The 22,434-nt window shown below is 39.0% G+C and overlaps 1 long non-coding RNA gene across 2 annotated transcripts in view; it reads right to left on the bottom strand.

Annotated features, from left to right (window-relative positions):
* Window positions 1-22,434, bottom strand: part of LOC117661964 (uncharacterized) — a 128,677-nt gene that overhangs the window by 25,360 nt on the left and 80,883 nt on the right. The window contains exon 2 of one of the 2 annotated variants that reach the window (XR_015732739.1): window positions 427-513. The exons of the other annotated variant lie outside the window; for it this stretch is intronic. This is a non-coding gene — a long non-coding RNA (uncharacterized LOC117661964). The remainder of the gene's footprint in view (window positions 1-426; window positions 514-22,434) is intronic. 2 annotated transcript variants of the gene reach the window in all.

Here is a 22,434-nt window from a genome sequence, read left to right as displayed (position 1 = left end):
AATGCCTTTCTGCAAACTGTAAGCCAGCAGGAAACGATACTGCTTTAAAATGTCCCACTTCTACTTTGCCTTGGCCAAAAGACAATTCAGTGTTCTACTTGCTAGAGAAGATTGTGGAGAGGGGGTGTCTATGAGAGAGTCAGAATGAGAAATACCCTTTTGATGCCAATGGGTCTTCTGCCATCAGTTATCCTTTACCATGGAATGATCAGTCTGGGGAATTGGAGGACTAAACATTCCCTACCTGTTTCTCTTTTTCTCCTGTTATTCAACAGAAGAGAAAGGTAAGACTAGGTCTTTTTGGTACTTGTCTACACAACTGGTCCACTTTCCCACAAGCTTAACCCATGAAAAGAAGCTTTCCCACTTTTTTTCCCTCCAGGGAAACGGAAGTGGGGTAGAACCATTCCCTTATTATCCACCAACCTTTTGCAGTATGGCTGTCCACTCCTTCAAGAATTAAGTTCTACACTCCCTTAACCATGGATATCAGAGGACTTGTGTTGGAGTCTCCTGTGGGAAGCAAAGCAAGGGAAATGGCCATCAATTCCTTGTGGAATAACATGTTGGAAAAAAGGTAGAGAGAACATAGGATGAACAGCTCCTTAGGTGCCAGTTCTACAAGCTCATGGATCACTGCATTGGACTGAAGAACCTCCACTAAAGACACACTCTCCCTTACATGAAAGACACCCCCCACCCCCAGTCATGGCTAAGAAACTCAGTCTGTGAATCAGGCACTCCTGACCTATGCTTCTAGGGCTGGGTGGGAAGTTTTGCTATGGGTTGCATTTTCCCCCCTCAATGTCTTGGCATGTTGTAGATCAGCAGTCAGGTCTGGCAGAATTGTCTAGAGAAATGGGAAAGATGGAACATTGGTCCAGTGAAGAGACATGGTGCTGTTACTACCCAAAGAGCCTGGGGAATAATGACCAATAATTGCTGATGCTAAGAAAGATTTTAAGAAACCCTACTATGGATTTTAGTTTGTTTTCCCCTTGCTGGAGCAACGTGGATCTGATGGTTTTCTATAATCCATACAAATGTGTGTGTAATAACTGTATTCATTTTTGGAATGGAAATTCTTTTGGAGGGTTATTTTGAGTATTATTCATTTTTTGGTACTGTATCACTTACATAGTGCCTCGTAGGCAAAAATTATCAACAAGTGGATGAGAATATAGGGTGATACTTGATTGAGTTGCAAACAGCATTATATATCATGATAACAGGATGTGACTCATTGAAAATTAATGTTGTAGGTGCAAAGTCAGCTGAAATCTATTGCCATTTACAAATAGAGCTGAACTGCTGTACACAAACTTGAAGACCTGAAATTTCCATAATAACACTGCTATTCAGCTACTTCAAGATTCAGAAAATGACTCGATGCATTTTCCCAAAACATGCTTATTTTTGCAAATTCTTCATGAGAGGGTGGCATAAGGACTGAAGATTCCTATTCTAAAGAGCAAGTGGGAAATCGAATGGCTGGGGACTTGGATGTTGTTCACTTATAACAACAAATAAAATCATTGCCATTTATGGCTCTGCTATCTCTCGATCAAGATTTCTTAAATCATTTTTTAAACCTGATTTCCCTTGAGAATGACCCTGAAAGAACATATATTTAGTGACAGGATTTATTTACAGGATCCTGGCACTTGGATTCAGCCTCAGTGGTCACATTGGACTGAGACTATAGCAGGGGTGAAATGCTCCCGGTTCGGACCGGATCGCCTGATCATGTAGCAATGGAGGTGGGTGGTTCGGAGAACCGGTAGTAAAAATCCCTGCCCCCCCCCCATTGCCCATCTGAGCCGCGCAATCATCAGAGGCTTTTTTTTTTATTTTTAAAAGCATTTTTTCTACAACCTCTTTGGCCAAAAAAATGCTTTTAAAAGTAAAAAAAAAAAAAGCCTCTGATGATCGTGGGGCTCAGCTGGGATCATCAGAGTTTTTAAAAGCATTTTTTCTACAACCTCTTCAGCCGAAGAGGTTGAAGAAAAAATGGTTTTAAAAGTAAAAGAAAAAAAAAGTTGGCCACGCCCACTCAGTCATATTACCAAGCCACACCCACAGAACCGGTAGTAACAAATTTTACATTTCACCACTAGAATATAGGCTGTATTTTTCTCTCTTTTCTCTAAAAATCAGTCTTTGAAAACTTAATATATTATGCATGCTCAAACAGTAGCAAATGTCCTATTTATATAGGTGAAGCTAAATGACTAGGCATTGTTAATGTATTAAAGTTGAGTAATGAAAATTCTTCTATTTTGGCCATTTGGCATTACCTATCACTTTCACCTTTATGTATCCATCCACTTTTCTCTGCCCACTTATTGAAGAAGGCTTTTGGCCCTTTTAACATAGTAGTGATGTAACAGTGAGATAATCTAATGCTAACTCTCCATGAAAGAATTGTGCAGAACAGCATCACAAATAGTTGGGGGTGTTACTTGGAACCCTGACATAGTCGCCAATACTCAGTTAAAGATTAATAACCGAGGCACTAATGAACTTGATGGTTCTAGTCAGCTGTAGAAAAATAGAGTGTCATTGTTTGCTAGGTTATAGAACAGGAAGTAAGATATCTAAAGTTGAAACCAAAGTTGAGACAGTTTCTCCTGTTTTATGTAGCTGTTCAAAGCAGAAAGACTTTAGTTCTATGAAACTAACTGAGTTACGAGCACTTGGGCTAAGAGTTGCTCTTCAGATTTCACACAGATATCCAAGGCCTTCACTTGCAAACAGATAATCAAGAAAACATTTAAAAATAGCTATTTCAGCAAGCTATCTCTGATCATGACCAGCTGGGAATACTCGTCTCCCCTTCCCTTCCCATCTTAACTTTGGTCTCTTTCTCTTCAATGGTAGCAGTTCTCAGTAGGTCAGGTTTTTCTCGAGGCAGAGTTTTCTGGCTCTTGCTGAGACTGTGGGGAAGTCTGGTTCAACTTCAAGTCATACAGACAGGATGGAGCACAGAGTAGCTAGATCTCTTATCAAAGGTTTCAAAAGATAGATTGCCCACAAGAAGATCCACAATATATCTGGACAAAACCAGATCCCAACTTTTGAATGAGAATTTGTATGGATATAAAATATCTAATTTATACAAAACTATGGTTTAAAATATTGTCAATCTTTCACGTGTGGACTTTCCAGTTGGATTATATAGAACCAAAAATGGGTTCAAGAAAAAGCCAAATTAATACTGAGCTCAAGACTTCTGCATGTGTCCAGACTTGGTGTCATAGAGAGGATTCTTCATAATATCAGATTTCTATTCCTTCTTCACTCAGCTGGTAGAAACCATGTGCTGTGGATGGTATTAGTTAAGATTAATGAATGGTTCCCAGATTATTCTTTAACTGATTTAGTTTTGAGCAATGTACTCTGAATATATATGCGGTAAAAATAAATCCATCAGCCTGCTTTTCACTTGGCTGTGAGCCTACAAAAAAGCCATAGGCAAGCTATGAAACTTTTTGCATTAGACTTCACTTCTTTCCAGGATTTAGCCCTGATAATATCAAAATCAGGAAACCATGTAAAAGAGTCTTCTGAAACACAGTATCTTCTCTACATCTGTCTTTTTTAAACAAGTGGAATTAGATATATGCCAGCTTGCGACTCCTATTACAGTCATGCTGCCTTGGGATTACTGTTATTTTAGGCCAGTGTATATAGAGAGTGCCAGGTTAGGAAAGGTTATTCCACAGAGACCTTTACCCAGTCCCATTCTGGTATCCATAACAATAAAACACAGATACACATAACCCTAAAAGTTTTGTGTATTTATTTTAAATTATTTGTGGACTGTTAAGACTGGAGTGGAATGAAACAACATTGAATCTTGCTGTTATTATACCACTATTTTGTGCTGTTTAAGCATTAGCATGAAAAAACCATTGTTTCGAATTTTCCAAGAGAAAGGGAATTATTTGTATAAGCCAACTATGTTGCCAGATAAAATTTCACACAAGAGCCTTTCATTTCCTCCTTTACTCAACTGTGTGGGCCATTCTGGAGAAGAAATATGCTTCCCAGTAGATTTGCCTAATTACATGTGGAGCAGAAGACAGAGGGAAAAGGAGCTACTTTGAGCGAGGATATTTTCCTTCACAGACCCCGATCTTCATTGTCTGTGAAGTGACTGTGATGTCAAGATACCCAGTGATTCTATTCTAACATTTCATTGCTAACCCCTACAAAGCCCTGATCATCTTCTGCAATGACAATTCTAACATTATTGAGTCAGGTTTGCCAGCTTTATAATAGAAATAAATACAAAGGCTGAGTAAAATAAAATAAGCAAATATCATCCTCAATAAAGTGAAATCCTGCTTTGTTAGTGAATTTCTCCTTCCTCTGAAGAAATTTGAAAAATAAATGTCCATCCAATTTCTCTACCTACCTACTGGATAGAAAATTTCAAAAGCACATTTGTACCACTTCTTCTATTCTACCAGAATAGCTTCCTATTCTTTTTGTGCAATTCCACTAAGAATTTAGAAAACTAGAGTTAGTCAATTTTTGAATGGTCAGAAGCTTTAAATCTGCCTCCTCACTTCCTAGAAAAGTATAGGAAATCACAATGATGCCATAAAATGGAGCAGGGCCTTTACCAGCGTGGATGGTTTGAGAAAGTTAAAACAGTGCCATTTCACTTGGCATCTTTTCTCCAGAAAAGTATACGTTTCTGAGAAAATATAAATAAAATATAGTAAACCATTTTAATTTACATTTTTAAAATTATATCACAGATTTCAGATAAATATTAGGAAGACAATGTTCTTCAAATACTTTAGAGCAAAGTAGTTAAAATCATGTCCATTTTTCACATCTTAAAGATAAACATTGCCACAATCATACTTGCTTTTTTGTTAGAACTTTTGTCACTTCTAGATCAGTGTTAGTCAAACTTGGCAAGTTTAAGATATCTGGACCTCAACTTCCAGAATTCACTAGCTAGCTGGCTAAGGAATTCTTGGAATTGAAGTCCACATATCTTAGAGTTGCTAAGTTTGAGGAATACTGTTCTAGATTGCTTTTTATGTTACTGGATATGTGACAATCCTGAAAATTCTAGTTTTACCACTAATAGGCATTTGCCAGTTAGCCCTCATCTCAATTTTCTCCGGAGGGAAGGAAGGAAGCAAGGAAGGAAGGAAGGAAGGAAGGAAGGAAGGAAGGAAGGAAGGAAGGAAGGAAATCTTTTTGCTTTAAAATGCAAAAAATCCTGAACTAGACCAAATGCAGAAAATACAAATAGTTTCAGTCTGAATGTTAGTGAGAATTTTTTGTATCTGCCATGTTTTCCATTTTAACAGCAGCTTGCTTTTCTTGTCAGCAGGAAAAATCTCTTGACTCTAATGCTTTGACTTAAGAAGACCAGAATGAAAGACAAACAAGCTGGTGAAAAGTGGTCTTAATCACTCAATCAGCATGAAAAAATAGAGATCACTTTCCAACCTATTGAGAGCAGGAGGGAAATGGCAGTTTATGTGGGAGAAAAATGAAGTGGGAATGCTACAATAGGAAATAAAAACAGATTATCAAGAAGTCATTTTTACAACATTTTGCTACAGTAAATATAGCCATATTGTTCAATGATAGAAATGTGGCACTTGTAACAAATATAAAATTTAGAGATGGGTTTTCGTAATGGAGGCAACATTAAAGACTGTTTTGTCAAAGCTGATGGTAGCTGAAGAGAGTTTGCTCTTTGTGGTGTATACACTATGAGAAAATAGCAAAGTATTTTCAATTGTTCAGAAAGAAGTTCTTTGTATGAGTTTTATGTGTTCCAAAGCATTTCTTCTTTATATTTATATTGCTGTAAAAAACATTTTTTTTATTTGATTTATATGCTGCCCTTCTCCGGAGACTCAGGGCGGCTTACAATGCGCTAAGCAATAGCCTTCATCCTTTTGTATATTTATACAAAGTCAGCTTATTGCCCCCACAAACTGGGTCCTCATTTCACCTACCTTAGAAAGGATGGAAGGCTGAGTCAACCTTGAGCCTTGGCGAGATTCGAACCTGCAGTAATTGCAGGCATCTGGTCTTAATAACCAGCTTAATAACAGGGTGCCTTAGACCACTGTACTACCAAGGCTCCTTCTATTTGCAGGAGGCAGAGCTATTTCAGCTTTCAAGAGAATAAGCAAGACAGAAAACATGGCCAACTTTGCTCACAAGGATGGTATTTACTCACCAGAAGTAGGCAACATGAAACCCCCCCAGATCAGTAGCACATAAACCTAAATTCCCTTTTTCTGTGACCCTCCGAGCCCCTTCCATTGTTATCATTCTGAGGTTGGAAAACAGATTAAAATTGCAGTTTAGATGCCAAAATTAAAAAGCAAAAAAGCACCCAATTGGCAACAATAGCAAAAGACAATGTTAAGAGGATCATGCACACCAAAAGTTTGCCTACTCTGTACTAAGTTATAAGGCATTTGGCTTGGTTTTGGTTTAATACTTTGGGTGACCCCAGCCATTGTGCATAGTTCACCATGTTCTGTGAAACCCAGCCAATTGTAGCTTACCCATTAAAAGATCATTAAACGAACAATGACTTATTACAATGAACGAACCCAATCTAAGATGCATTCTTCAGACTTTTCATAAGTGTTTGGAGAACTGTTTATTTGGATCTCACAATTAATTGCACACAAGAGATCTCACAGTATAAAGATTTATACTGGGCCATGTATAAATGTAGTTGTTCCATGAAGGCCAGTACAGTTTAGGATGTTGGGCTGGGCCTAGAAAGTCCCAGCTTTAGCAATCAGCTTGATCAGAGTTCACTAGTTCACTTTGAACCAATCAATTGCCCTCAATTTTACCTACATTCAAGGTTTTTATGCTGGAGATAAAGCAGGCAAGGGATGGTTCTGTAATTGTCTTTTGGTTCCTGGAAGTTGTTTCTTCAAACATACATACATTGTAGGATAGTGCAGAAAGAACATTTATGAGCACTTGCACTCAGCTTAATAGAAGTCAAATACCATGGCATTTTCAAATTAATTTTACCTGAATTTCACTGCTATAAACTACACATCTTAAGGTTGCCAAGTTTGAGAACACTAGTCTAGTCAATTTCATTCCTTGTGGGTATTAACAAAACAATAGATCAAGTTTTCAACCAGTAGGTAGCAGTAATGAGTTAACAGTTGTATCTCTTGGTTGCCATCTAATGGTCATTAAGATTTGTGCAGCTAAGATGGAACCATTATAGTGTTGTTGAAAAGCTGCAATGTGAGAAAGAGTTTAGCTGTGGCATCAGTTTCAATACACACACACACACACACACACGTGTGTGTGTGTGTGTGTGTGTGTACAGTTAATATTTCGGGTTTCTTCCCGTGTAATTGTGAACATATCCCTAACATATCCCTATGTTCACAATTACACGAGAGGAAACCCGAAATATTAACTGTACACACATATATACCTGTGAAAACTTACATAGACAAATATATATATTTCTTTTAATTCATAGGTATAAATGTGCGATATTTTTGCAATCAGGGTTTTTTCCTATGTTGAAAGATGTTAAAATGGCCATGGTGGGATGAAATCTCTATTCATCGCTTTCAGGCCTGTCAGACATTTTATGTTGTTTCTTCTGAGACTTATGGGAGACTGGGATAGCACTATTTCGGCCTTCTTGGACCTCTTCAGCCAGACACACCCATATTTTATGACTCCTCCCTGTAGAGGTCAAATATTTATTTCTTTTAATTCTACAGGGAGGAGTCATAAAATATGGGTGTGTCTGGCTGAAGAGGTCCAAGAAGGCCGAAATAGTGCTATCCCAGTCTCCCATAAGTCTCAGAAGAAACAACATAAAATGTCTGACAGGCCTGAAAGCGATGAATAGAGATTTCATCCCACCATGGCCATTTTAACATCTTTCAACATAGGAAAAAACCCTGATTGCAAAAATATCGCACATTTATACCTATGAATTAAAAGAAATAAATATTTGACCTCTACAGGGAGGAGTCATAAAATATGGGTGTGTCTGGCTGAAGAGGTCCAAGAAGGCCGAAATAGTGCTATCCCAGTCTCCCATAAGTCTCAGAAGAAACAACATAAAATGTCTGACAGGCCTGAAAGCGATGAATAGAGATTTCATCCCACCATGGCCATTTTAACATCTTTCAACATAGGAAAAAACCCTGATTGCAAAAATATCGCGCATATATATATATATATATATATATATATATATATATATATATGCATATATATATGTGTAGGTCTTTGGTTATTCGGGTTTTCTCCTGCGTAAAATTGGAAGTGTCTTGGCGACCTTTCAACGAAGTCTCATTCGTCATCTTCAGGCTGGTGTTTTTAGCTTCATGCTTCTAGGAGCAACGTGTGATGGCAGCTGTTTCTTCCTTTTAACTGCCAGTGGGGTTGTGAACTGATTGGGTGGGAGCCTGGCTGTGTTCTGATTGGGTGGAGGTGTGTTCTGATTGGTTGGGGGTTTGGCTGTGCTCTGATTGGATGGGGGCGAAAACCTCAGAAAACATATATATATATTCTTACTTCGTAGGATTTATGTGTGTTTTTCCTCTAGCCAGGTTTTTCCTACGTAACCAAGTTTTTTTCTGCATCCCTAGCTCAGTGGAATATATATAAGTCTCTCACCTGGCAGCAAGTACTTGCTGGCTGCCAGAAAGAAAAAAGCCCAGAATCGAGTGGATGTGATTCCACTGAGCTAGGGCTGCAGAAAAAAAAACCTTGGTTACGTAAGAAAAACCTGGCTAGAGGAAAAACACACATAAATCCTATGAAGAAGTAAGAAAATAGATATTGTACCTTTACAGGGAAGATACATGAGATCTGGGCGTGGCTTACTGATGATGGCTAACGAGCCAGAAATAGATCTATATAAGTCTCTCACCTGGAAGCAAGAACTTGCTGGCTGCCAGAAAGGAAAAAAGCCCAGAATCGAGTGGATGTGATTCTACTGAGCTAGGGCTGCAGAAAAACCTTGGTTACGTAGGAAAAACCTGGCTAGAGGGAAAACACACACACACACACACACACACACACACACACACATATATATATATGTATATGTATATATATATGTATATATATATGTATATATGTATATGTATATATATATATATATATATATATATATATATATATATATATATATATATATATATATATATATAAATAAAAGCAGGAGAGAATGAATATTCCAGAGGAATTTAGGCTCCATTGACATCATTTGTGTCCTTGACTCAGATTTACTCTCCTAATCCTCACAGATTTATTAGGGAATTAAAATGAGAGGTTGGGGACTATGTCCATCACCCTCAACTGCATGGAGGACGCATATACAATATGAACCAGATCAAATGAATAAAATAAAATAAATAGCTCACTCGCGCTCTAAATTCCCTTTTTGTCCCTGCATTAGAAGAGAGAGATTGAAAGGCCAACCCCACAGGCTTTATTCAGAGAAACAATGGTGAAATCTTATTCAATCAAAAAGGAAAAAAGCTCTAATTATCCCCACATGGCGCCTTTCCCATTAGAAATTATTATTATTACGAAATTGTGTGTAAGTTCAAGATAAACATCCTGGTCACTCAACTGATTTTGGCACCTTAATAACTCTTAGGGTGTGGAGAGAAAAGTCTTGCTTCCCATAGCGAATTGTGCTGGCTTGGAAGAAGACAAGATGTCAAGGATAATTTTGCATATGCCTGATGAAAACAAAAGGGTTTATTCAACCCCTGGTTGAATAAAGTAGGAGCCATTCCCAAGGCTGTTTCTGAACCACAGTGCCACTTAGAGAGGGAGATAAGTATCTGGATGCTTTATTTATGATCTCTGGGGCTACTTCTCTGGACCTCGGCTCCCTTTTACAGACAGGGAGAAAAGCTTGGGGTACAGTGAAATACCTTCTCCTGGGACTATTCTTCCTCCTGGAATATGGGCCATTCACTTTGACTTTCTCCAAACCTGAGGGTTTGTGGAATGTATGTGTGTGTGTGTGTACAGCTCATTATTTAGGAGTGGATAAATAAGATTATTTCTGGCCTATCTCATGCTTGTATTAATGTTCTTGTAAATGTCTTCCATCAATTGAAACTCTTTTGATTTCCACACATCAATCAATCTGAGCAGCTCATAAAGAATTGAGAGCTAGTATTATTTGCTATTTGCCCTGACGCAGGTTAATGCCACTTCTGTACTGGATAAGACCTACTTTGGATGTCTGGAATCATTTCATCTTAAAGGCAACATAGAGAGACAAGATTCAACCATCTCTCTCTCTCTCTCTCTCTCTCTCTCTCTCTCTCTCTCTCTCTCTCCCTCTCCCTCTCCCTCTCCCTCTCCCTCTCCCTCCCTCCCTCCCTCTCTCTCTTTCTCTTTCTCTCTCTCTCTCTCTCTCTCTCCCAAACATGATGGAAAGTGCACCTGGACGACCAACAATCAAGAAGTAAACAATACCCCAATGAAGGAAATACCAACACAGACAACAAGCTAACAGTAACCAACAAGGATACACTAAAACCATTCCCACCAACACAGACAGGACAAACTAATAGTATATAAAAATAAGAGCAAACCCCACTCTTTTTAGTACTGATGATGTTACCTAGTTTGGTGATCAAAGGTCTGCAAGAAAACCACCATGCTCAAAGAGCAGCAAGGGACCCACAAAGGGGTAGAGTATTGGCAACACAGAGCGTTCCCAGAAAAAGGCTCGGATTAAGAAACTGTGCTGGACAGGGGAGAGGGCAAGAGGTTCAGGGCAGCTGCACCCCAGAATCCCTCAGGATATATCTAGTAGGAAATTATAGTTTTAGTTTGGCAAGATTCAGTCCATTAGTGGTAAGCAAATAAAAGATTGAACTCAATTGGGCTTCACTGTGTCATCTCTGACCTTGGGCTTGGCTTCAGAATCTTATTCTCAAGAAAAAAGACTGAGAGTCTAGGATGAGAAGCAAGATAAATATTTCTACATGTGGGGAATTGACCATAAACAAACTGATGTCACTGTCATAGTACTGTCTTCATTTGATTCCTCTTGTAGCAGCTGCATTGTAAATTAATGGACTCAGTTGCTGCATACAGATAACAAATCCAGAACTCCAGATCTGAGATCAGTGTGAAGGGAGTGTGGAAGGCAGAGTGAGTGGCCTTAAGGGATGGGAGGAAGAGATGTTGCCATCTGAAATATATGCACAAATATTTGAGATGAGCTCCTCCTTTAAAGATAAAGGATATAACGCAAAGAGGCTTATGTAATATTTTTGACTTCTTCCCACTATTTAATAATGCATTAAAACATAAAATACCAGAAATCTTGACTATATTTCCCTGTAAATTCAATGGACTTTTATAATCTTCCCTCTTTCTTTTTAAAGATTCTGTAGGATATTAGTTCACTTAGGAATATTTATTGAGTCTCTAAGTCTCTACTCTGATGACATTAAAAACTTCTCAGATTAAATTCAGGCACATAAACATGTTCACTTGGCATAGAATATAATAGGAATGATGAATCATGTGAGCATTAGATTTTTCATTGTAGTTTTGTATTTTGCTGAAACATTAACAAATAAGTATATGGGCCAGCTGTTTCATCCTAAAAAAAGAAGTTGGAGCTATGCATATATTTTAAAGTAATTTTTCAAGTATGTTGAATGCACACATTACCGTCTAACCATAATCTCTTATTAAAGGAACGGAGTTAAAGGAGTGCTGTTGAATTTGATTCTGATGATAATCTTCTGCTTCTGGCGACTGCCTGGATTAGTCCCTGCAGTTTTCTTGGCAAGATTTTCAAAAGTGGCTTGCCATTGCGGTTTTCCTAGGGCTGAGAGAGGATGATTAGTCCATTAGATGAACCAGTTGGTTTCGTGCCTAACGCAGGACTCACAGTCTCCAGACTTGTGCCTTAGATCTCTATTTGCCACAACCCCTTTATCTAAAATCATATAGCATACCTTTATTCTTGCCTAATGAATATTTTATGGAATAGGAGAGTAGCATTAGGACATCTAGATGGTATATTCAAGATGATTGCTCACTGAAGCTCTATTTCCAAGAATTGGTCCGGTACAAATTATGAACCCATTTTCTTTGAGCATTTACAAATTCCAAGCTACAAAATATAGCAATAAAATAGTTGACCTTAGCTTCAGATCTCTAACCATAGCACAAATTCCAACTGATAAGAAGTTCATCGGCCCAGCATGTTATGAACAATCTGCAACCGTGCCAAAAGATTGGACTGCAATAAAGTGCACTATTATTTCACAATACAATCTCCCGGCCATTGATCTGTAAAATAAGGATTGACCTTCTCCACTTCCCTGAAGTCTTCCAGCCCCCATTTTTCATGGCAAAGACAGGGAAGTCACCAAAAAATCACAGGCTTCCCTCTTCCACTTCTGGATGCAGAAAGATACCACCTGGATTCTATTTGTTGAACTTGAAGCACAAGAAAATTAAATCTGGGTCTTATGCCAGACCACAAGCAGTAGTGGGTGTAAGTGCTTCCCTATTATTTTCTGTACTGTTCCTCTTGTTTATTCTGGCATTCCAGATCTCCAGAACTGTAGCTTAATATGACTGTGTTTGTTTGCCCCATTTGAACTGGATCTTAATGTGCTTGTTTAAACCCAGCCATGTTGATAGATTACGCTTCAGCAATTTTAGAAAATTAAATTAATTGATAAGCACATCATAGGCACCCAGTCACTGAGAGTTCTTAATATCAAAGTGGAGCCTTCACACGTTAGCTGTTCCATTCATTTACATACAACATAATCTTATGGTAGTGAGGTGTAATAGGAAGTTTCAGCAACTGGCCTCAGATACCAGAAAGGACTTTTAAAATCACAAACACTTGTTCTTTAGATATTATCAGGACAGAATAAAATCTGGTTCCTAGGGTCACTTCCAGTGGACACTGTATTGGTATCCATGTTCTGGCTCTAAATTAGATTTTTCCGAATGACAATGGATATTCTTAGCATGATTGTTGTTTATTACATCCTGCTGAATGTAATGGAGAATTTGGCTGCTCTTTTAGACATGGCATCCTAGCTCTATAAGAATCCCAGTTATATTTTCCAAGCACTTATGTGTCTATCATCATGATCTATTTTACAAATTTAGAATGGCAACTCTTAGCAATTAATGTTGATCAGAGCACTATTCAAATAGCATAATAACAAGAACAACCCCACCCCCAATGGCTTACAGATAAAATATGTTTGTTCTAGAAAAGGCTTTATTTTTTTTGTTAGTGTCCTTTTCACACAGTACTACATAAAAACAGATTGTATACCAGTTTGGAATTGTTTTAGAAGCTTAAATTAAATAATAGTTTGAAAGCAAGACAACATTTGGAAGTCAAAAATAGAACCAAAAAAAGAGAAAGAAACGGGAGGGTGAGACAAATTCTAGTTGCATCAAAACATTACATTTACCATATTTTTTGGAGTATAAGACGCTCCCGACTATAAGACGCACCTACCTTTTGGGGAGGAAAACAAGAAAAAAAAAATCTGCCTCTGCCTCCCAGCAATTTGCCTCATTGCAGCAAACAGGAAGCTTTAGTTTCATTTTTGTTTTCAGCACAGCCTGATTAGCACAAGAAAAAAAAATCTGCCTCCCAGCAATTTACCTCCTTGCAGCAAACAGCAGAGGCCCATGCAGCAATAGACAATGGCAATCCCTACAGCTGAGGGTCGGGAGGCCGATCCAACTGACAATCAACTGCTTGTGCTAATCAGGCTGTGCTGAAGCTGAAACAGGCTATATGCAATTTGCTGTTTGCTGCAAGGAGGTAAATTGCTGGGAGGCAGAGGCCAAAGGGTGGGGGGCCAGCAGGTGGGCAGGGTTACATTCGGTGTATAAGACGCACCCAAATTTTCACCCTCTTTTAGCGTGGGGAAAGTGCGTCTTATACTCCGAAAAATATGATACTTAATGAGTATATTATACCAGCAGATTCCTCTCAATTGTATAGTTCTTCCATCGGGGCTGTTTCTTTTATAACCTATAAAGGATATAATATGCCATTTGTTTAGTGCAAATCCCGTACTGCAAATACGTTGCTGGAAGAAAGAGGGTGATAGGTTAGCCTTGAATTATTTTGTTTTTTCCTGAACGTTAGCCATGGAACTGTTAGAAAATAGGACAACATTCGTTGAGCAGCCTTTTCAGTTTGATCCTTTCACCGTGGTACAATTGCTGCATGGATTCAGATTCATGTCCAATTGCTTAAAGCAACACATTTTGTTGTTTCTGGTGCCTTCACAGCATAAGCAAGGAAAAAACAAAACAGTTGCCGCGTTTTTAACCCAACTCTTGTATTATTTCTTTTTTTTCTCTCTCTCTTTCCAGCATCTCTGTTTACACTATTTCTTCCATGAGTTTCAGATGACTCCTTTCTCAGGGAAAGCTCTGAAATGTATAAACAGACCAAAAAATAAAATAAAAATAAAAATCTTATTCCACTAAGTGAAGCCTCGTTGAAACAGAAATGCTGGAAAGAAAAAAGAATAAATAAACAATAGGACAAGAACACAGCAGTCCCTGTGTTTCCTTTTTCCTTGTTCTGCTTTTACAGCTGCTTTTTAAGAATTTCTCTTTGGTTTGTCTCACAGCATCTCCATGTTGTAGGTCAGGGCAAGCCAGTAATGTGACCCAGCATATGCAAACTCTGAGAGGCAGACCATTTCCCCTGCTATGGTGGTAGAGGGACCTTGCATGAGACCTTGGAAAGCTGCTTGGCCATCAACGTGAGCAATACCAGAGCAATGCATAACTCATATGATGGTGTTAAGAAATTCACTTTGAAGATTTTGAACCAATTATATCATGTGTCACCAATCTGGAGTATGCCATCTGAGCTCCCAGCTCCACATTTTGGTTGAGTAAAACTTCATAAGCTTCTATAATAAGTAAGTCTATTACAGTACATTTGGGCTATAAAAATCTGGACAATCACTTGTGCTTCAACTTCAGCTGAAGGACAGATGGTCTGATATTCTCTTGTATCTTTATATAATACAGAATTTATTCTCCTTCACTGATGACAAGTCACTGTGGTCTGAAGCAGCAAAGCATCCCTGAGCCATGAAATTGCCACCTCCAAATGTTGCAACTGATGTAAGGCTGTTATTGTGGAACTGGTTTCCACCAACTCTAAGGACCCCAATGTAGCCCCAAAAGTTCCACCTTTGACTCTACTCTATACAACATGTCTCAGGAAGACTAAAGGATTATCTTTCTGATAATCATCAGTGTATTTCTTAGAAAGCAATGCCTTCTGCCTTGTTATTTAGCATAAATCCCATTTTTATACAATGCTTTTCTGATGGTAAGAATTATGAACACTTGCCAAGGAAAAAGAGGACTGTAGATATCTCTTGTTTACCATCTTTTTCCAGACTAATAAGTATCAATAATTTTGTTTTACATTTATCTTCAGAAATATATTTGGGACATAGCATGACAGGCTTTTTGAATCTGTGTCGTAAGAAGTTCACTGTGTTGAAGGATGCCAACATTTGAAAAAGATTATATATATTGGACACACGTTAGCATTGATTGTTTAATGCTATATTGTAATGGTATGTGAGAATGCATAGGGATGCAGTGGCTCAGTGGCTAAGATGCTGAGCTTGTTGATCGAAAGGTTGGCAGTTTAGCAGTTCAAATCCCTAGTGCCGCGTAATGGGGTGAGCTCCCATTACTTGTCCCAGCTTCTGCCAACCTAGCGGTTCAAAAGCATGTAAAAAATGCAAATAGAAAAATAGAGACCACCTTTGGTGGGAAGGTAACAGCGTTCCGTGCGCCTTTGGTGTTTAGTCATGCCAGCCACATGACCATGGAGACATCTTAGGACAGCGCTGACTCTTCGGCTTTGAAACGGAGATGAGCACCGCCCCCTAGAGTCAGGAACGACTAGCATATATGTGCAAGGGGAACCTTTACCTTTTATGTGATAATGATCTTGAGAGACAGCCAGGGAAATGGTTGGACAAAAGGCAGCTCAGTTTTTTAGTTGTAAAGGTGACAGGGAAGAAATGTACTTGCAAGATTCTGTTGAGGCAACCTTACAATAAAGTAGAATTAGTCCATCAATCGTGCTTCCTGTCTGAAACATCTCACAAGGCTGACATCCATCTTGCAAGCATCAAGATTAAATTAGGAGGATTGACACATTGTACAGTATTTTGTATTAGGTTGTTGTATTGGAATATTTCAATTATGAAAGAAATAGGGACATTTGTGTTACTTGTTCTTTCAAATATTCTTTTATACAATATATCAGTATGAACCTACATGAATTTCTACTAATTCTGAATAGTGATGGGGGGAAAATCAGAAATTCTAAAAGGGCAAATTCTTTTCAACAAACCTGTACTGGTCTTGAGATCATTGTAGTATTGCCTTATTTTTAACTGGCTCCCAAGGTTAAGTTGTATATGTTAAGACACATCTAGAAAGGGTATCACATTCAGTAAATTGCCCTACTGCTGTCATGGGAGTAATCCAATCCCTCTGGAAATACCAAAGGGCAGCTGTGTCCCCTAAACAACAGGGGGTGGGATTCTAGGTTTTCTTACATGTTTGCTAAAGGCAAAAATCATGGTGCAAAAATGCTCTAAAATAAATAACATTAGTTTGAAGTTTCACATATTACCCCAGAAATGACATTAAGTTTGAATTACAAATTTTATAATTTGAAATATACCAAATATAAATATACTGTAATTGGGCTTTCTCTCATTTTCAAACGTAAATTTCAGATTGCATTTGAAATCAGAGAAAATCCAATTACAGCATATTTAAGAAAGACTATTAAAAAGTCAAAATCTTGAGGTTCTCTTCTAATGGGAATGCAACATTTCCAAGCACATAGGAGCAACATTTTCCTTTTGAATGAGTCAGTTCTTGGAGTCTGAGAGTTTTTCCTTCATTTCTTATTACTTTGCTGCTAAGGAAGGTGACTATAAACAAGAAACTACATCCAGGAAATTGCAACAAGCGTCAATGGATTTTGTACAAGTGCCACAGGCCAATACTTAGGAAAGCATTTGTCAGGCTAAATCTCCTTCCTATTTTATGCTTTTTAAAATCTTTTCCTGCTTTTATAGTCGGACACAAATAAGAGAAGTTTATCCCAGTCTAGTGCTCTCAGCTCTCAGTAAATCTGGAGCAGTAAGTTAGAGGTTAAAGCTTCTACTCATACTATTGCAACAGTCTTGGCAACAAACAAACATTCCTGAGGATCTTCCCCATTTTCCATCTAACAGTAATAGCAACGTGTCTGGGCAGTCTATCTCTTTCTTTTTCTGCTGTGTCCTGATGTTGTCTTCAGCTCATCCCCAACCCATACCTGAAATCTGGTTAAAGTAGCCCTTTGTCATTCCTGTGTTAAAATAAGATTTCCTCCTTCCTCTAGCAACAAGTGATACAATTTTACCTTAGGTACATATTTATTTATTCGTCAAGCATGTATTTTATGACAGATACAGGTGTAAACATAAATATAAATACATGAAAAGGATACGAATAAAAAAACACATTAGGACATGGATGATAGGCACGCTGATGCGCTTATGCATGCCCCTTACAGACCTCTTAGTAATGGGGTGAGGTCTACAGTAGACAGTCCAAGGTCAAAGTTTTGGGGATTTGGAGAAGAAACCACAGAGTCAGGTAGTGCATTCCAGGCATTGACAACTCTGTTACAGAAGTCGTATTTTCTGCAGTCTAGTTTGGATCGGTTTACCATGAGTTTGTATCTATTGTGTGCTCTTGTGTTGTTTTGGTTGAAGCTGAAGTATTCATTTGCTGGTAGGACATTGTAACATACTTAGAATTCACTGCCCTTCCAGAAGAGCACCAGTCCTAAGTTTAAAATAACCAGACTTAACAGACAACAAACACCGGGGATTGCATGCTGAAGTTGGAGGGAGATTTGTTAAGTAAATGATTGGCTCTCACCACTTTTCCTGAGACTTCTCTCAGTTTGGATAGTGAACAGGGGATGACTTTTGACTGTTGGCTAAACTTAGTAGTTAAACTAGTTAAGGATGGAGGTTGAGTGGTCTTAAGCAGTCTAGTTTTGATAGTTGGCTAGCCTAGGGGTCTCCAACTTTGGCAACTTTAAGATCTGTGGACTTCAACTTCCAGAATTGAATTGAAGTCCACAAGTCTTAAAGTTGCCAAAGTTGGAGACCCCTGGGCTAGACTATTAAGTTAAGAAAGATTGGTGGGTGTTTTCTCATCAGCTGGTGGCATTTTGTGGAAGCAGAGCAAAACAAAACTGGGGAAATCCACCAATCCCTTTCATTGAAACTGCCTTGCACAGAATACATACGAATTCCATTCCATGGTCGGAATGGGACAACTCGATAGAGCCAGCTTGCCACAGTCAACTCACCATGGCCAATTTGCCGCAGCCAACTCTTCATGGCCAACTCAGTGTGGGACAACTCACCATGGCCAACTCACCACAGGATAACTCAACAATTCAATTTAATTATTTAAAATAATTTAAAAAGTATTTTGATTTTTGCCATTCACATTTCACTTTGTCCCTCCTTTGGCATCCTTTCTTTAAAGATTCTATTCCACTATTTCTTTGATATTAGTATAACTCTTGTCCCGTGGTGCGTTGTCCCCTGGCGAATTGGCCACGGGGAGTTATCCCACGGTGAGTTGGATGCAGAAAGTTGGTCGCAGAAAGTTGGCTGTGGTAAGTCAGCCACAAGTTGGCTGCAGCAATTTGGTTGTAGCGAGTTGGCTGTAGAGACCCCTCCATAGTAGCATCCTTCCACTGGCAGGATGAAGATTGGCAGAGAGGGTGGCAAATATGGGGGTGGTACAGCTTTTTGCTGGCTGCAAGACTTGTACATAGCACTTTCAGAAAGCCCTGAGAAACACACTAACAATACTTCCTTTCATAACAAAGTCTCTCTAGTGTATTAATAGTTTTGTTTTAAAATGGTCTTTAAAAGCTCAGTTTATCAACAACAATAATTATTTTCTCATTTGTTTCAGGTTTCTTGGACAGGGTTCCTGGCCTTGCTCTTGTTGTTGTTGTTCGTTCCTTTCATCCACACTGTGTGGTCCCCACTTTAACTTCCTTGTACTTCCTTTAGCCTCTTAAACTGGAGAGTGGCAAAAAAAAGGGAGTGATTTACACCCTTTACCTCAGAAATCCAGCAGGTTCTGACAAGTTCTGGAGAACTGCAGAAATTTTGAGTAGTTTGGAGAACTGGCAGATACCACCTCTGGCTGGCCCCAGAGTAGGGTGGGAATGGAGATTTTTCAATATCCTTTCCCCAGGAATGGGGAGGGAATGGGGATTTTGCAGTATCCTTCCCCTGCCATGCCCACCAAGCCACACCCACCAAGCTACACCATGCCCACCAAGCCACGCCCACAGAACCGGTAGTAAAAAAGTTTGGATTTCACCACTGCTTTACCCCCATGTTCATTCTTCATCACTGTATGTCAGCTTTTTACAGAAAAGAGAGGGCAAAACAGTAAGGAGGTTATCTGAAGACAGGCTAAGTTGTTCCTTCATTTGGCAGAGAAAGGGAAAGAAGAAAATCATCTGGCATATTTCATCCCAGCTTCTGAAGTGGAATGGGGTGTCTTTTTCCAGAAACAGGAAAAGACAGGAGGAAGAGTATATTCTTGCTCATGAACTGAAATGGCACGGTGGTTAGAGTAAACTATTGCAAGCTACTTCTGCTGACTATCGGTTGCCTGCAATTTGGCAGTTCAAGTCTCACCAGGCTCAAGGTTCCATCCTTCTGAGGTGGGTAAAATGAGGACCCAAATTGTTGGGGGCAATATGCTGACTCTGTAAACAACTTAGAGAGAAGGCTGTAAAGCACTGTGAAGTGGTATAGGAGTCTAAGTGCTATTGCTATTTCTTGCTATTGCACCACAAGACTTTAAAACTCTGCGAAAGTTGTTTTTGAAGCAGAAGCAGAGTTCTTTGGCTCAGTTTTCCAACATGGCCAAAAATCCTGCAGCACTGTGAGATATCAAAGGGGAATGTCCCAGGAGTGGGATCCTACCGGTTTAAAAACCAGTTCGCACTTCGCAGTTTGGAGAAAACTCACCTTCCTCATTGCTTCTGGCAAAGAAAACAGCTGAGGCACAGCAATCCACTCTGCTGCACCTATCAGCTGAGCTTCGGAAACGGAAATATATCTGAGTATAACGCAGGGGCAGGCAGGTGGGCCCACTTTAAAATTGGAGCAAACCGGTTTGCTCATGGCTGATAGTCGGACCTAACGGTTCACCCAAACCAGTCTGAACCGGTCAAATCCCACCACTGGAATGTCAACTTCAGAATCCATGCATCCCTTGGGTGTGAAGAATCCAAGTGCAGGCAAGTGATTTTCTTCCCAGGAAGCAAAAAGCAATTGCAGCACATTCCATGAGCAAACCTTTCTTTCCCTTTCTTTACACTTACCTGAGTGAGGTGTTCAATAGTAAAGCCGGTCCATATTTCTTTAAAAAGCTAAAAAGAGAGAAAGAGAGAGAGAGAGAGAGAGAGAGAGAAATTGTCTTCCCACAAAAATATATAAAGTTCAGTGATAGAGAGAAATCAGACAGGACAAAGATAAAAATCAAAGATAACAAGAGAAGAATGGGAGCAAGTGGTGTTCTTTACTTTTTTACTTCAGCATTTTGAATTGGTAATCACATATGGAATTCAAAATGATTTGAAGAATGACTCCATACGTATCTGAAAACACAGCCCTTTCCTGGGAATTCATTCCTTCATTTGCAGGACTACCTTTGTCCTGGATGCTGACGGCCTTTCTCAGAATCCAAGACTACAATAACAAAAGTAGATCAAAGACAATCATCTAATCCCCAAATAAAAGATAGTTAGCCCAATGCAACAACACAAGGCCCAGCAGGATCTGGCAGGTTCATTGCCTTTTCTTTTCTCCTTTGCCAAAGAGAAATATAGCTCACATCCATATAAAAGAAGTTTGTGAGTGAAACTTGACAGAGCAGTTGGATGGGCTGCTGGGGCCACAAGTACCAGCTTGGATGCGATAGAGAAAAAGTTAAAATGTATGCATGAAAAAAAACTTTAAAATGTTGATTTGGATTGTGAGGGATTATAGAATATTGGAAAATCATAATGGCTCCTTTGGGAGGAAAAATTCAAAGAAGCATCAGAATAGCTTTCTTTAGTTTAAAACTGCTGATTATGTTTAGAATGGAGCCAGAGACTGCTGTAATGCTTTTATTTCTGCAGTACTTAGGGAATTTTTTAATGGAATATTCTTCCTGTTATCTCAATTCAAATAGGATGTTCAGTGATCGTAACCAATGGCAAATTTCCACATCTGCATTAAGGATAAGGAAGTCTATAGTTTATCTGTGTGAATCATGCTGATTCTCAAGTCACTTTATGTCAAAAGCAGATCCAAAATTCAGGCATGAAGAAGAAGAAGAAGAAGAAGAAGAAGAAGAAGAAGAAGAAGAAGAAGAAGAAGAAGAAGAAGAAGAAGAAGAAGAAGAAGAAGAAGAAGACGACTCCCAAAGAAACAGGGAGCTGTTTCTAAGTTGCCAGAACTGAAGGGACTTTTTCTGCCAATGGTGAAGATCCTAATCTTTCATCCAAGATTTACCTTTTTCAAAAGGATAGTTCCCCCCAATCTTAAGGGTAGCTGTGGCTGAAATCCATAAAATGCTTCCTTATGCCTACAAGTGCACCTGCTTATCAACTGACCTGAACTAGCTTATGAACCGTATGAATCCACAGACCATTGTGGCAAACCTTCACCAGAGGGTGCAAGTAGAAAGAATCTGGAATGACCAAATTCATGACTTCATCAAAAGGCAGGAGTGACCATCGTGTGGGATCGCAGGGACTGAGAATAGTACTTTCTGTTCTCCTTCATTACGCGGTCCTATACTTTTAAAAATTAGGTAAGCCATTTAGGACAGAAGGATGGAGTATCCATCCTGCAGATAAGTAGGAAATCTGTTAAAGTAGTTCACAGGAACAACAATAACGAAAGGAAAGGAAAGGAAAGAAAAGAAAACAAGCCATTTTAGAAAATTCACTGTGATTTGTCCTCCCAAGGCACATCCTTCCAGATCTCCCTTCAATGCGTAAAGCAGGGCTGTCAAACTCGCAGCTCATGGGCCACATGCGTCACGCACTAGCCACACCCATGCTCGGTTTAGCAAAGGGGGGGAAAGTCACGATATGTCATATGACATCTCCATGATGATGCAAGTTTGACATCCCTGGCCTAAAGGGTCAAAACTTCCAATATCTGAACAGGATTTAGAGGCAAGAGTAGAGATCAAAAACCAGGCATTCGTCATCAAACTGTTCAATGGGCTGCTTCTTTCTTTCTTTCT

The sequence above is a fragment of the Pantherophis guttatus genome, chromosome 2 (assembly GCF_059756535.1).
Source record: "Pantherophis guttatus breed Tessera chromosome 2, ASM5975653v1, whole genome shotgun sequence".
NCBI classification, from domain to species: Eukaryota; Metazoa; Chordata; class Lepidosauria; order Squamata; family Colubridae; genus Pantherophis; species Pantherophis guttatus.
The sequence above is the reverse complement of the archived record's forward strand: the minus strand, read 5'-3'. Positions and strand labels throughout refer to the sequence as shown.